The following is a 12,110-nucleotide window of genomic DNA, read 5'->3' as shown; positions in this document are numbered from 1 at the left end:
TACAGTATCTCTAATAAAACAGTTATGCATATATATAATTCCGTTTAAGTGAACCAAAAATATGTGCACGACAACCAATCAAAAGACCCACATGAGGTCGTAGCAATAGCATGATACAGAGTATTCTAAATAGTGATCTAATCTTCATAATAGTGATGTTAATCTGGTATGATTTAAGTCTATTTTGACTGAAATATTGATATAACAGGGAGGCCCATTAAAACAAGGTGCAGGTAAACGTCAGGAGTGACACTGTAAGAACAGCGTGTCTATCTGTATCTATATACAAGAGTGTAGTTCAGTAGTCAGTAGGAATGCTGACTGTGTGGGAGCTGGCTGCTCATCTCCACAGTAACAATAACATCACCCAGGTTAACCCAAAGGAAATGAGAAACGCCCTCTTGAAACTCCCAAAAGCCAACATGACAAATTCCTTCCATTCCCCCTCCCCTATCTCAGCCACCAGACACACACAGTCAGTACCCACTGTGAGAGTGACGCTGTCTACACCTGGCATTAACATGCGCCTAGGGCGATGCGATCACAAGTGGACTGTTCCAAGTAGGTCCGATAGCACATGGCATTAGAACACATCTCCACATGTGTCTGCAGTGACCACTTGTGATTGTATCTCACTTCCCCGCTCTATACGCAAATAAACACATACATCATTTTCATTTGCTAAGACCAAACGCATTGTTGTTTTTTACCTGAATTTGATGAATTTACTGTTTATTAGACCACACTGGAAAAACGATAAAAACCACTGGATTGGAGTGTTTCTGGGGACCAGGCCACACTGATTACTGTCATATTTTCTAGAGAAAATATTTTCGGTTTTCCCTCTGATGTCCTCAAGCTGCTCTGCCTCAACTCTCAGCGAGTTACAGTTTCCTGATGGACAGATAGCTTTATTAGTGGTTAAAGGAACCACTAACAGTGAGACACCACCTCTTCAGCCATCATCTACAGTCAACACGTTTTATCCTGAGGAATGCCTAGATTAGCCATTGAACATTACTTGAATAAAAGCCAAACATGTCTCATGACAGTGTCAATAATACTGATTTAACAATGACATAGTGATCATATCATATATTGTACACAGTCCAGGAGTAGTTTGGTTCCTGTGAGCCACAATTTAGAAACAGTGCTATTTAATATTACAGTGTGATATTTTCCCCACAAGACAGACACATTCTTGCCAACTGAACAGACAACTATGACACCAGACTGTAATAGCCACAGATGGTCACAGATCAAGATGGGATGTAACTCTTGTCTCCTCAACACCATAGTGAGCATTGAGGCAGCATATCTAAAATATAATTGTCTTAGGGGACCTCTTTTGCAGCTAACAATAACCACATAAGCTTGCAAGGTGGTGTTTTACAAACATTATTTGTAGCTATACCATGAAATTTGAACATACCTGATAACGAGTATCAGTCAAATCTACTTATACGCTAAGAAATCCTCAATATCACACTGTAACATGATGCGTTCATGCACTGCAGAGACAAGCCACATTGTTGAGTACCTCCCATTTGTACTCCTGCGTCAGGGCTAAATGTGTAGCCACGCCATAGGCTACGCACGTAGCCTGGCATTTCTACTTGTGCATCGGTGTGTCTGTCATTCATCCATTACACCCCCAAACGCTAGTCGGCGGTAGCGCTACAGCGGCCACTGTGTTGACTTTTGCCGGCAGAGCAGGCTAACTTCCGGTTTAGCCCTCCGCTAACGTTAATGGGGGTAAAATTGTATGCGTGCGGATGGTGTAGCCTTTTCAAATGCTATCGACCGAATGGATCACATTCTGATAGTGAAACGAGTCATTTCGCTCGGGTTGTGATGGTCAAATATATTGATCCGTGTTACAGTCGCTGTTTTGGCCGCTAGTAAAAGTTACTTCAAAGCACAGGGCACTTCCTGTCGGCTCAGAGGCAACGCAAGGCTACCCATCCGACCAATCACAGTGCCTATGGTCTGCGTCGCCTCGACATTTTTGAGGAGGTGCACGTCAGGCTACGGCGTAGGTGACGGCGTAGGGTAGTAGGCTACGTCACAGATTCGACACAGAAGTATAAATTACACTTTAATACTACTACCACTTTAATGAATACATTATTTCAAACATGTATGAGGACCATATGTGTTGATGCTGCCTAAGCTTTAAGCTGTTTATACTGGAGGTAGATGTGAGGAAGTGTGGACCTACAATAGCAAAAGGCACCTGTCAGGAAAAATCCCTTTTAAATAGGGATGCACCAAAATGTAAATTCTTGGCCAAAGCCAAAACCGAATATAATGAAAAACTTTCCCGAATACCGAACAAGGTTTTTCACATTTTTTCCACCATTTTTTTACCATTGCATAAATGAGCTTTTTACTCAGTGTTTGCTACAGGATTTGCAGAGCCTATGGTGGGTGGGTCCGAGGCCCGAGAGGGTCCGGTAAAGTAAATTACATGTGTGTCCACTGTTTTTAAGGGACACATGTAATATGTTTTATACTTTCTGTGAATATAATCCAATTAATCTTATTTCCATACTGTATCGACACCTTATTTTGAAAACCGGACGTTGTCGCATGTGTATCCTCGCGCTAAATTCATCAAGTCCGACCCAATTTGATAAATAATGTTGTATGTGGTTCTCGTATCGCGTAACATGAAGACGTCATAGCCTCTCTCTTCAGGTAGGACTCTCATACTGCACTTGTCTTTGTAAAGAGAGCAAACGACAAAAGTTCCTAACCTGCCTGTCAGCTCGGACAGGTCCATAAAGGCTTGAATACGTGTGCACACCAAATTTAGGTGCGGCTAGCTTAATCACCTTCTCAGAAACGAGTGACAGAAACACTCAAAGATGTTCAGACCATTTGTTGCCTTTTCTAAGAAGTCAGCCACAGATGGAGTGGATGTGCTAGGAGACAATTCAGCAGAACAGTGTCTGCAAACGGCGATTTTTGCGTCTTTCTCTGACACTTTGAAATGCTTCCACATTGCGACACGTCAATTGTTCAATAAAATTTATTCTTTTGACTTATCAGGCCGAACACCGAAAGTGCTTATTTGCTATTTTCGGTCAATTCATTTTGTTGGCCGAACATTCGGCGCATCCCTACATAAAAACATGTTGCTTTTCTTTTAATTATGTTGTTTCTTTGTTTTTGTGATTCTGCTGCTGCTCACATTGATTATGCTTTACGGTATAGAAGTGTCTTACTGACTTTTTAGTTTCCACAGCACACCATAATCAACATCTTATGCAGCTATGCTTAAGCTATAGTGAGATACAACTGTGACCTTTGTATAAAAAGCCTCATGGACTGCATGGTATGCAAGACAAGCATCAAGATTCCTCAAGCCCTCAAAGTTAGGTCTATCCCAGTGCTTTTAAGCTGTGTTTGGATATCAGCCTCAAAGCCTGGCCCCTTAGACAGGGGCCTCTTTAATATTAAAACAGAGCAGTGAAAGTCCCACAGTGGCTCACAGGTCTTTGTGGATACACACTGGCTGAATGGACAAAATAGACTCTCAATATTCACATTTGCTCTGTGCAAGACACCCCAAGAGCAAGCAGAAGCCCCAGCACAAACAGCCAAGTATTGAGCTCATGCCATGGTACTGCCTCTTCGTTTTTGTCAAGAGACTAAATAGCCTAGTCATCGAAAGTCCTCAACAGGCTTCAAAATGCAATAAGCAACTGAAAGAATACACACCAACGACCTTATCGGTGTATTTGGGCAATAACATCCCACATTATGGATGCTTCCCCACTGACAGCATTTGGCATATGTCAGCTCTGTGACCTTCACATGTGGGCTAGGCTATCCGTTACCTTGGAACAGCTCAAGGCAACAATAGAAAAAAAAAAAGACTCCAGTCTCTGGTACAAGCAGAGGCGATTTCCTTTCACAGAAGAGAAATTGAAAACCACTGTGGTTAAGGGGTCCCTCAGGTTATCAACATGTATGTTTTTCCAGGTCATTCCTGATGTGATGGAGTTCAAATCCATACAGGCTGCAAGGAACAAAAGATCCTCACCTGCACAATGCCAACATGACATGTGGTAAATGGGGCAATCTAGCCATACCACAGTCATCTGAGAAGACAGCTATATATAGAACGGAAATAGGATTGTTTGACCGAATTGCCTCTGGCAGGGAAGCATTTCAAATACATTGGCGGTTGCTGAGTTAGAACCTGCTTTGTCCTCTGTTCGGAGGCACACAATAGAGAGAGTTCCCTTAAGCTCAGATCAACTTCACCACTCTTCCAGGACTGCAGCAAACATCCCTTGCCTGCTGAAAAATTAAAAAAAGGGGAGGTAACGCCCTACCAGCTCTCTCCATCAACTGATTCTACATGAATGATCACCCTCAGATTTCCACACTGTTGTCACTGCAACGTGGAAATTCTCACCATGGGCTGACCTTAAACTTTGTTTAATAAACACTGCCTAGAAGTGATTGGATATTTTAAAATTCTCCTGTGAACTCTGTAATTGTCTTGTCTTTTGTTGTCCATTCTCTTAGCGCAGGAAACAGGCCCGGCCTGGACAGTGAGTTCAAGTGGTCCATAAACAATGGGAAGTTAGCTAACAAACCCTTGAAGAGGGAAGTGTAGGCAGTAGGTATGGAGGACAGCAAAGTCTCAGTGTCGGCCATTGTTAGAAAAGGTTGTTATTCACACTTTGGTATTCACACTAACATGAGTGGAAGAGTGCAACAAAAGAACAAACATTTTTATGAAACTAGTCTGCCAGTTTGACTCAAGTCTTTCCTGCACAGCCTTAGAACACCTAGAACCTTAGAACCTATGAAAAGCAGGCTTTCATCTTATAATGAGCGAAAAAGGGAAATATCTTGGAACACCAATAGCTAACATCAAAGACTAAAGACAATGTTAAACTTCTTCATATGATACTACAACCAGTTAGTAAATTTGATAGGCCAGTAGTTAAATCCCAGCAAGAGATCATACAGGTATGTATATTGAAGCATATCAAATTGAATGCCAGGAATCTCTCCACTACTGGGTATGATGTGGGTATTATGCTTGCACAGATCAATGACCAAATCAGCGTATCATGTATGCTGGCAGCCAAAATTCACAAAAGCAAGCATTAGGTCAAATGAAGGCAGGCATTCTTCTTCTAAGGAAATCCTTAAATGCCAGTTAGCAGCATTTTTAAGCACTAAAAAATTTCAGGCAAACAGCACCTTGATGCTGGAGTTTTCAAAGTAATATGAGACAGATAACAGAGCTCCAAGGACGCCAAATAATCAGAGCCAAACTGTTAAAAATCTAGAAAACACATGCCACACATTAACTTGTCACATACCGCTTCAGTATGCAGACCAACCTGCAATGCAAACTACATCCAGAGCCATCCAAACTACTACAATGGGAGCAGGAACATTTTGAGGGACAAGAACTATGGCCCAGGGACACGGTTCCTGCAGATGAAATACAGGTAGAGTTCCTAAATAGGTTCTTAGTTCCCTAAATAAAAAAGTTTCTGCAACTGAACAGATCCATTAGACCCCAAGAAAGGTGGTGGTTTTAACGATATCTTCTACAAGAGCATTTTGTAAGATTATATAGGAGAACGATACCATCATCAGTAGCATTGTGTTCTGGGTGAAATAATAGCATCATAACTTTACTATATGCACAAGAGATGCTGGTTCGTAAACATTACCATGTATCTACATCATTTGAGAGAAAATAAGAAATGTCAGGGTAGAATTCTTCAAAATTAAATGATGAAGAAAGGTCTGATATTCGCTTTAAAACCTCTGATTGTTTACCTTTAGTTGGGGGACACACCAGCTAGTTTGTTATTGAGGAGGACTTGCCACATGGCTCCACCTGAATATTGTTTAGGATAACAAGTCTGATCTACTCATTAGACTGCCATGGGAATTTTGAAAAGACTGATGCTCTCTCTTAGGCCAGTTGTCCTTGATCTTTTCTAATATGACTGATAAATAAATCCAGACACAGGCCTACATGCTGGCTCAGCAGTGTCAACAGGAAAACCTTTTTATCTCAGCAGTGATGCTCTAGAAGTGTCAAGGCATGTTTTAGAGGGCAATCATTGCTCTAAATTTACTGTTACACCCCAGGCCCTGGAATCTGCCTTAACCTGAAACTAAAAGGGTGGAATAAGACAAGACATTGCACATCCTCACCAAATAAACATGACATTTCCTGCTACACACAGATAAAAAAAATACAAGGCTAACCATGAATATAACTACATTCATTTAGCTTGACAGATCAGAGTGTAACATGGATTTATGGATGAGTTAATGTGTGCAGTGGTCCTGCCTTCTAAGTTTTCACAAACCAGTTTCTCCACTCTGAACCTTTCCCTTTCTGTCACATTTATTAGAAGTCTTTCCGCAACAATTACACACTCCTTACATCACACCAACAGCCACCCCTCTTCTGTCATCATCAACAGATTTAACTGCATGCTGAGTAACAACAATCATCTCATCAGTTACAGTCATTAACTCCTGCTATCACTGCTGATTAAACTTTATCACTCTATTACTGATTTGCCATAGCAATCAAGTGTTAATGAACATCTGGAGTAAAACTAAATTAAGCTGGACCATTGTTGCCTACGCTCACTCGGGCTGACATTTGCCTCCCAGGAAGCCTGGTATTTGATTAAGGGTAAAACATTAACAAGTAGTGTTTAAAGTCTACAGGAAGTTCCAGTAAACACTGCGAGAGATTCTTCTCATGAGTTGTTGGTCAGGGGGTCATATATACATGAACCAGCATTTTCTCAAGACAAAAGAGATTATTTAGGAATTATAGGGTTCCAGCAATATGGTAGAAGTCCACTGACTTCTATGAGGGATGAAACACTATACCTAGGATTTCAGCCAGTGCACATTCAAGAGGGCTTTAGACCACTTTGCAGATAAGATGTAAGCAGTGCAGGTTTATTCTTAGCCCATCTCTCTTTAGCTATTCTGAGTGAACCACTTCTGCTATAAATTAGTGTATTAAAAAGCATTTAATGTAATTTAACAGCAACAGTATACTCCATACAGGTACAGCTGTCACACGAGCTTCTATTCAGTCTTTTATGGTGCACTGACTTGTAAAGACCCAGTTAAGTGGTCATACTGACTCTGAGACAAACTAAAAAATCCTACTAAGATTTGTTTCACCAACTCGCTGTTCTGACAGCGATATATGAAACTGGGTACAGGCATTACACGCAGTTCCAATTTGCGCCCTTAAAGGTTTACAGACTTTGACGCAGTGTCCCACTGTGATATCATAAGGCACTTTAGGGCTGCCCCCAAGAGACTTGTGGTGTTAAAATGGTGATGATGGTGTAAATTTGGCATGAAAACTTATAGGAATAAACACATTAACAAATGATTAATGACTTACTTGTGAAATGTATGCCTCACATTCTATTTGCCATAAAGATGCAAAACAAATCCCTCTTGCTGTGAAGGAAAAGGGCCTTTTCCGGAGCTGCTAGAGCTGCACTAGCTGTCAAAGCTGAAATAATCATGACACCATGGAAAGAACATTAATTCCGCCCTACAATCTTGCCAATTCCAACTAAATTAATCACCAAATTAATTCTTTGTAAGTGCCTTCTCACAAATAGGCCTACTGCTTTTCAGACTTTGGTATGCCTGAGGCGCTCTGCATCTCTGCATCTCTCTCGGTCTGTCTCTGGGGCTTTCGAAAAGACTTGACAAAAATGTAAATCAGTAACAGCTGTTACTAAGAAGCACTTCCAAACACACACGTGCTTTAGAGATAGACATGCAAGCAAGCATGAGTGCACACTTGGATGTGCATAGACCTTGAAAACACACACACGCTTGCTCACCTTCACTTTCAACTCACTCACTTCAGAAAACACTGTTGTTTTGTTATGATAAATCAACTACTGGTGTGTAATTCAGCAGAATACCTCACACTAGTCACTAACCAGCACCATCACTTAAATACAAAGGCAACTCAATATGCATGGCTGTCGTTCTGTAACGTCTTAATAGATGACCTGAGGGGAAATGAGGCACTTAAACGGTAAGGTAAGCATTTTGATACAGAAACTGTCATGAGCCTTCTAAGAAACTTGAGCTAATTCAACTACACAATGCTACTTTGCGAGTAGGCTTGAGTATGATCCTTTATCCCAACGCTGAGAATGCAAAATCATTTCTTGATGGTAAATATCTAGGCATTTCAGAGCAACTTCAATTGGACCATGTTTATGAGTCTTACTTTAGAATAATAATTAAGAGTAAATAGAAAATCTAATATAGCCATAGTTCTTCAGAGTTATTTTACTTATGATCATTGATAAAATCATAATAAAATATGATCACACAGATTGTGTCCCCTGATAGCATGGCATAAAACACAAACATAACAACCTCTACTTTGTTCCAGGAGGTAACTGCTCCTGCAATTACACCATTATTTCACAACATGCCCTAAAACCACCACATTGATTTTGACATCTGTTTTGGCCATGATATATAAATATCATTTATAATACAAATTATGAAGGTCGGCTACATATAAATAGCATAGGAGATTGTTTTCTTGAAACTCCCATTTTCATTCATTTGAACCATACCATATAGGTTAGGTGTGAGAGCACCCTAAGAGTGCTATAGGACATTATATCGATGCTTATATTTGTGGTCAGGTTTGGTTTGTGGTATCAAGTGCCCCAGAATCCCGAATCCCATAACACAACATCCAGGATTCATTTAAAAACAATCTTGGTAAAACAATATGCTGAGTTGTGGTCCGAAACCTAACTCATTTCAAAAATCTGGCTTTCCTACTGGAACCATGTGCTTCTGCGTAGCACCATTTCAAAAGTACAAAATCCATCATCATCATCAACAACAACTCAGTCTGTTCTGGCTCTAATAACTTTCCCTCCTCAGCCATAACAATGAGACTCTGATGCCAGCATCTGTTACTGGCCAACTGGCTGGGGACCATGGGAACCAGGTTCTGTAGAGGCTGGGAGGCAGACTCTTGTGACACGTTCAATTCGATGAGTGCTCTGTAGTGCAAACATCTCATAACCCTGCAGTTGGCCAACAATTGGGATAGCTCTAGCCTTGGCATAGAGGCATGCAAATCCACTGTAATGCTTCCATAATCAGCGTAAAATTGCCTGAAATTATGTTGGAAAGTTAATACTGACTATCTCTAGGTTAACTGGCAGTCAGCATGACTGTCAGCAGCAAGGCCTGTTCCACCTGTTGAGTTTAAAATGGATAAATCGACACTGTATATCCAGTGGAATTGCCCTTGAAGCTACACCAAGACAAGTAACTCGACACAGGAAAAAGCAAATATTGTGGAAGGTTCTGCCAAGGTAGAACGCCATGAAGACTTCATAACACTTATTCAGAGAGCAAAGTGAATCAGTGACCTCATGTGCTCCCAGTGATCAAAGCTGTATCCTGACATTTACAAGCAATTTCTCAAAAGCTGAAAACAGAGCTTTGATTTTCAAAGCACCTGGCGGAGTTACAAGGGGAATCCTCCACTGAAAATACGCTGAAAACAGCAAAAGTCTTATACAGCCAGTGGTCAAACTTCAATGACTCAATCTATGTGGGCGGACAAGATTACAGTCCTGTAGCCTTAAACCTACTACTATATCTGGGTTGGGTTCGGGTTTGAAAACCACTGCATCCAATCACAAAATACAGGCTAACATTAGCATCAAACAAGACCACACAGTTACACGACAAGTAAAACATCTGCATCCGAGTGTGCAGGATGTTACTCCTAAAAAAAAAAAGAAACAGTGGCCCATCTTCAAAAGATCTTGGACGTCTGTTCATCTTTAGAGAGTATAACACATACAGTAATGAGGCTATCTGCAGTGACATGTTGTAAACATACAACTCTTATAAGGCTGCAACTAACACGTGTAATCATTATCAATTCATCGAGTTTGTCTATAAAACATCAGAAAATAGTCAAAATAGAGTGTTTGTTTTGTCTGACCAACAGTCTAAAACCTAAAGATATTAGGCTACTGTGAATATTGTCAGAATACTCACATTTGAGGATCTGAAACCAGAGATATTGGCATTTTGCAATAACTGACTTAGACCAGAGAAACTGATCATGGAAATGTATCAACTATTATTGTAAATTGAATTTCTTTGGACAAAACAATTACTTTTAAGGAGTCACCTGTCTCTGGGAAATTGGGCCATGCATGTATAACCATGTTCTGATATTTTGGATTTTAAACGATTAGAAAATTATCAATAGTGTACAACTAGAAAAAAATCATAAGTTGCATAACATATTGTTTATATTATTCAGTTTTACACCATTATGTTAATCTTATGTCTGTAGTTAAGTTACTTGATACTTTTCAAATGATTTGTTCAGATCAAAACTGTTGCAAATACCATCTAATCCGTTAATCGACTAACTTGAGTTAAACTATTTAGCTCTAAACTCTTCAATGACCGACCACAGTGCCAAAACATTTGATGCCGGGACAACACGCACGAAAAGCAAAAATGAAACAGCAATAGTGTCAGATGTGTGCCCCCGTTAGCTCCAGTTCACATCAAACCAATTGGAAACGTTACCTGCGGGGAAAGTTTGATTTAACCCGGCTAACCTCATTAGCAAGTGGCCTTCGGGCTAACTTAGCTAGCTTGAGCAACGGTAATATTTAATCTAAGTTAAGCAGCGACACAGAAAATACACAGAGGCTAAATAACCCTGAAGAGCTTGGGAAATAAAAACAGTGCTGCCGTTGCCGTTGGTTTTGACGGCTGCTCAATGGGCATGTCCCGACATTCCTCCCAACAAACTCCTGACAGAGGAACAACTTATCCTTACTTTTCTGAACTGGTGAACCGACACTTCCAGGCTCACAACGTCGAATATATACATTTTTAAAGTCTTACCCGATGAATGGCATGGATAGGAAAGTACCAATAAAAAGTTTCCCCACTCTTCCAGCGTATCTCCACACGAACTCAGTCACTCACTTGATCCACTAAAAGGTAGGTAGGTAGGCTGCGGGTCCGGGACTGAGGGCTCCTCCTCCTCCTCCCCACATGAGGTCATCTGCAAGGGAGGCACATCAAGAGAGGGCAGAGAACCAAGACAAACTACCCCACCTTCCTCCTCCTCGCTTCCTCTTCTTTCCTCCTCATTGCCGTGTGCATGCCTCATGGACATGACAGGATGCCAGAGATGCAAGATACATGTATTAGGACTGTAACTGTTGGCCGGCTACAGGCTTGCAATTTAGGGGGGGAAATCAGGGGTATGGTGCAGGGACAAAGACAGGGTTTTCTTAATACTCCTGTCCTCAAAATCCCCCCAACCTCCTCCCAACATTTTATTTATTCAATTAGCTGTAAATTAACACTTCATGCCAGTTTTATTTAAATGGAGCCGTTCATTTGGGGGACTTTCCTGCCAATATACTTAAAACAACTCACTAAAGTCTAACTAAAATAACTGCCTCAAAGCTTTGTCTCTATTTTCCCTGTAAATAACAGATTACATAGGCTAGTTTATTTTTGTGTGTGACATGCTCATAAAGGTAAAAAAAATAAATCAGTAGATGTAGATGTCGAAAGCTCAAAATAAACTAATAGTTGTAGCTTGTCTTGATTATTTTAAGTAAAGAATTGTCATTTTATTTGCAAAATTAAAGGTCTGTTTCAAAGCCCTCGCTACACTGCCAGGAATACTGGTGGAGAATTACTGAATTTTTTAATTTATCTATATACTTTGTTAGTCAAATTTACATTTACTGAATCCACAACCATTTTTATAATTGGTATAATCGTCCCTTGTCAAACAATATTGGCAAATATGTTACTGATTCCAGCTTCTAAAATGCCAGCATTTGCTGTTTTTTTCTTTGAGTTTTTGGACAAGACAAGCAATGTGAAGGTGTCTTGGCCTCTAAGGCACATAGATGAATCAGTGATGTGAAGACAGTTCTTTGCCGTACCCCTAATTCAGATCAAAACATTTTTTATATCATATGGTAACGTATATGAATCTTATCCATATATGAATCTTATGTCTA

General features: G+C 40.4%; 1 protein-coding gene across 4 annotated transcripts in view; it reads right to left on the bottom strand.

Moving 5' to 3' along the window:
* The window catches only part of tanc1b (tetratricopeptide repeat, ankyrin repeat and coiled-coil containing 1b), a 104,999-nt gene extending 93,824 nt beyond the window's left edge, over positions 1 to 11,175 (bottom strand). Inside the window, exon 1 of one of the 4 annotated variants that reach the window (XM_046053264.1) lies at positions 11,053 to 11,175. The gene's annotated coding sequence lies outside the window, so the exon portion shown is untranslated. Of the gene's footprint in view, positions 1 to 10,644; positions 10,664 to 10,900; positions 10,948 to 10,968 lie in introns of those variants that run through there. The other 3 variants (XM_046053263.1, XM_046053265.1, XM_046053266.1) reach the window with 3 other exon arrangements.
* Positions 11,176 to 12,110: the final 935 nt, after the last annotated feature.

Source organism: Micropterus dolomieu, linkage group LG07 (genome assembly GCF_021292245.1).
Source record: "Micropterus dolomieu isolate WLL.071019.BEF.003 ecotype Adirondacks linkage group LG07, ASM2129224v1, whole genome shotgun sequence".
NCBI lineage: Eukaryota > Metazoa > Chordata > Actinopteri > Centrarchiformes > Centrarchidae > Micropterus > Micropterus dolomieu.
Note: the sequence above shows the minus strand (reverse complement) of the source record. Positions and strands in the feature narration are given on the sequence as shown.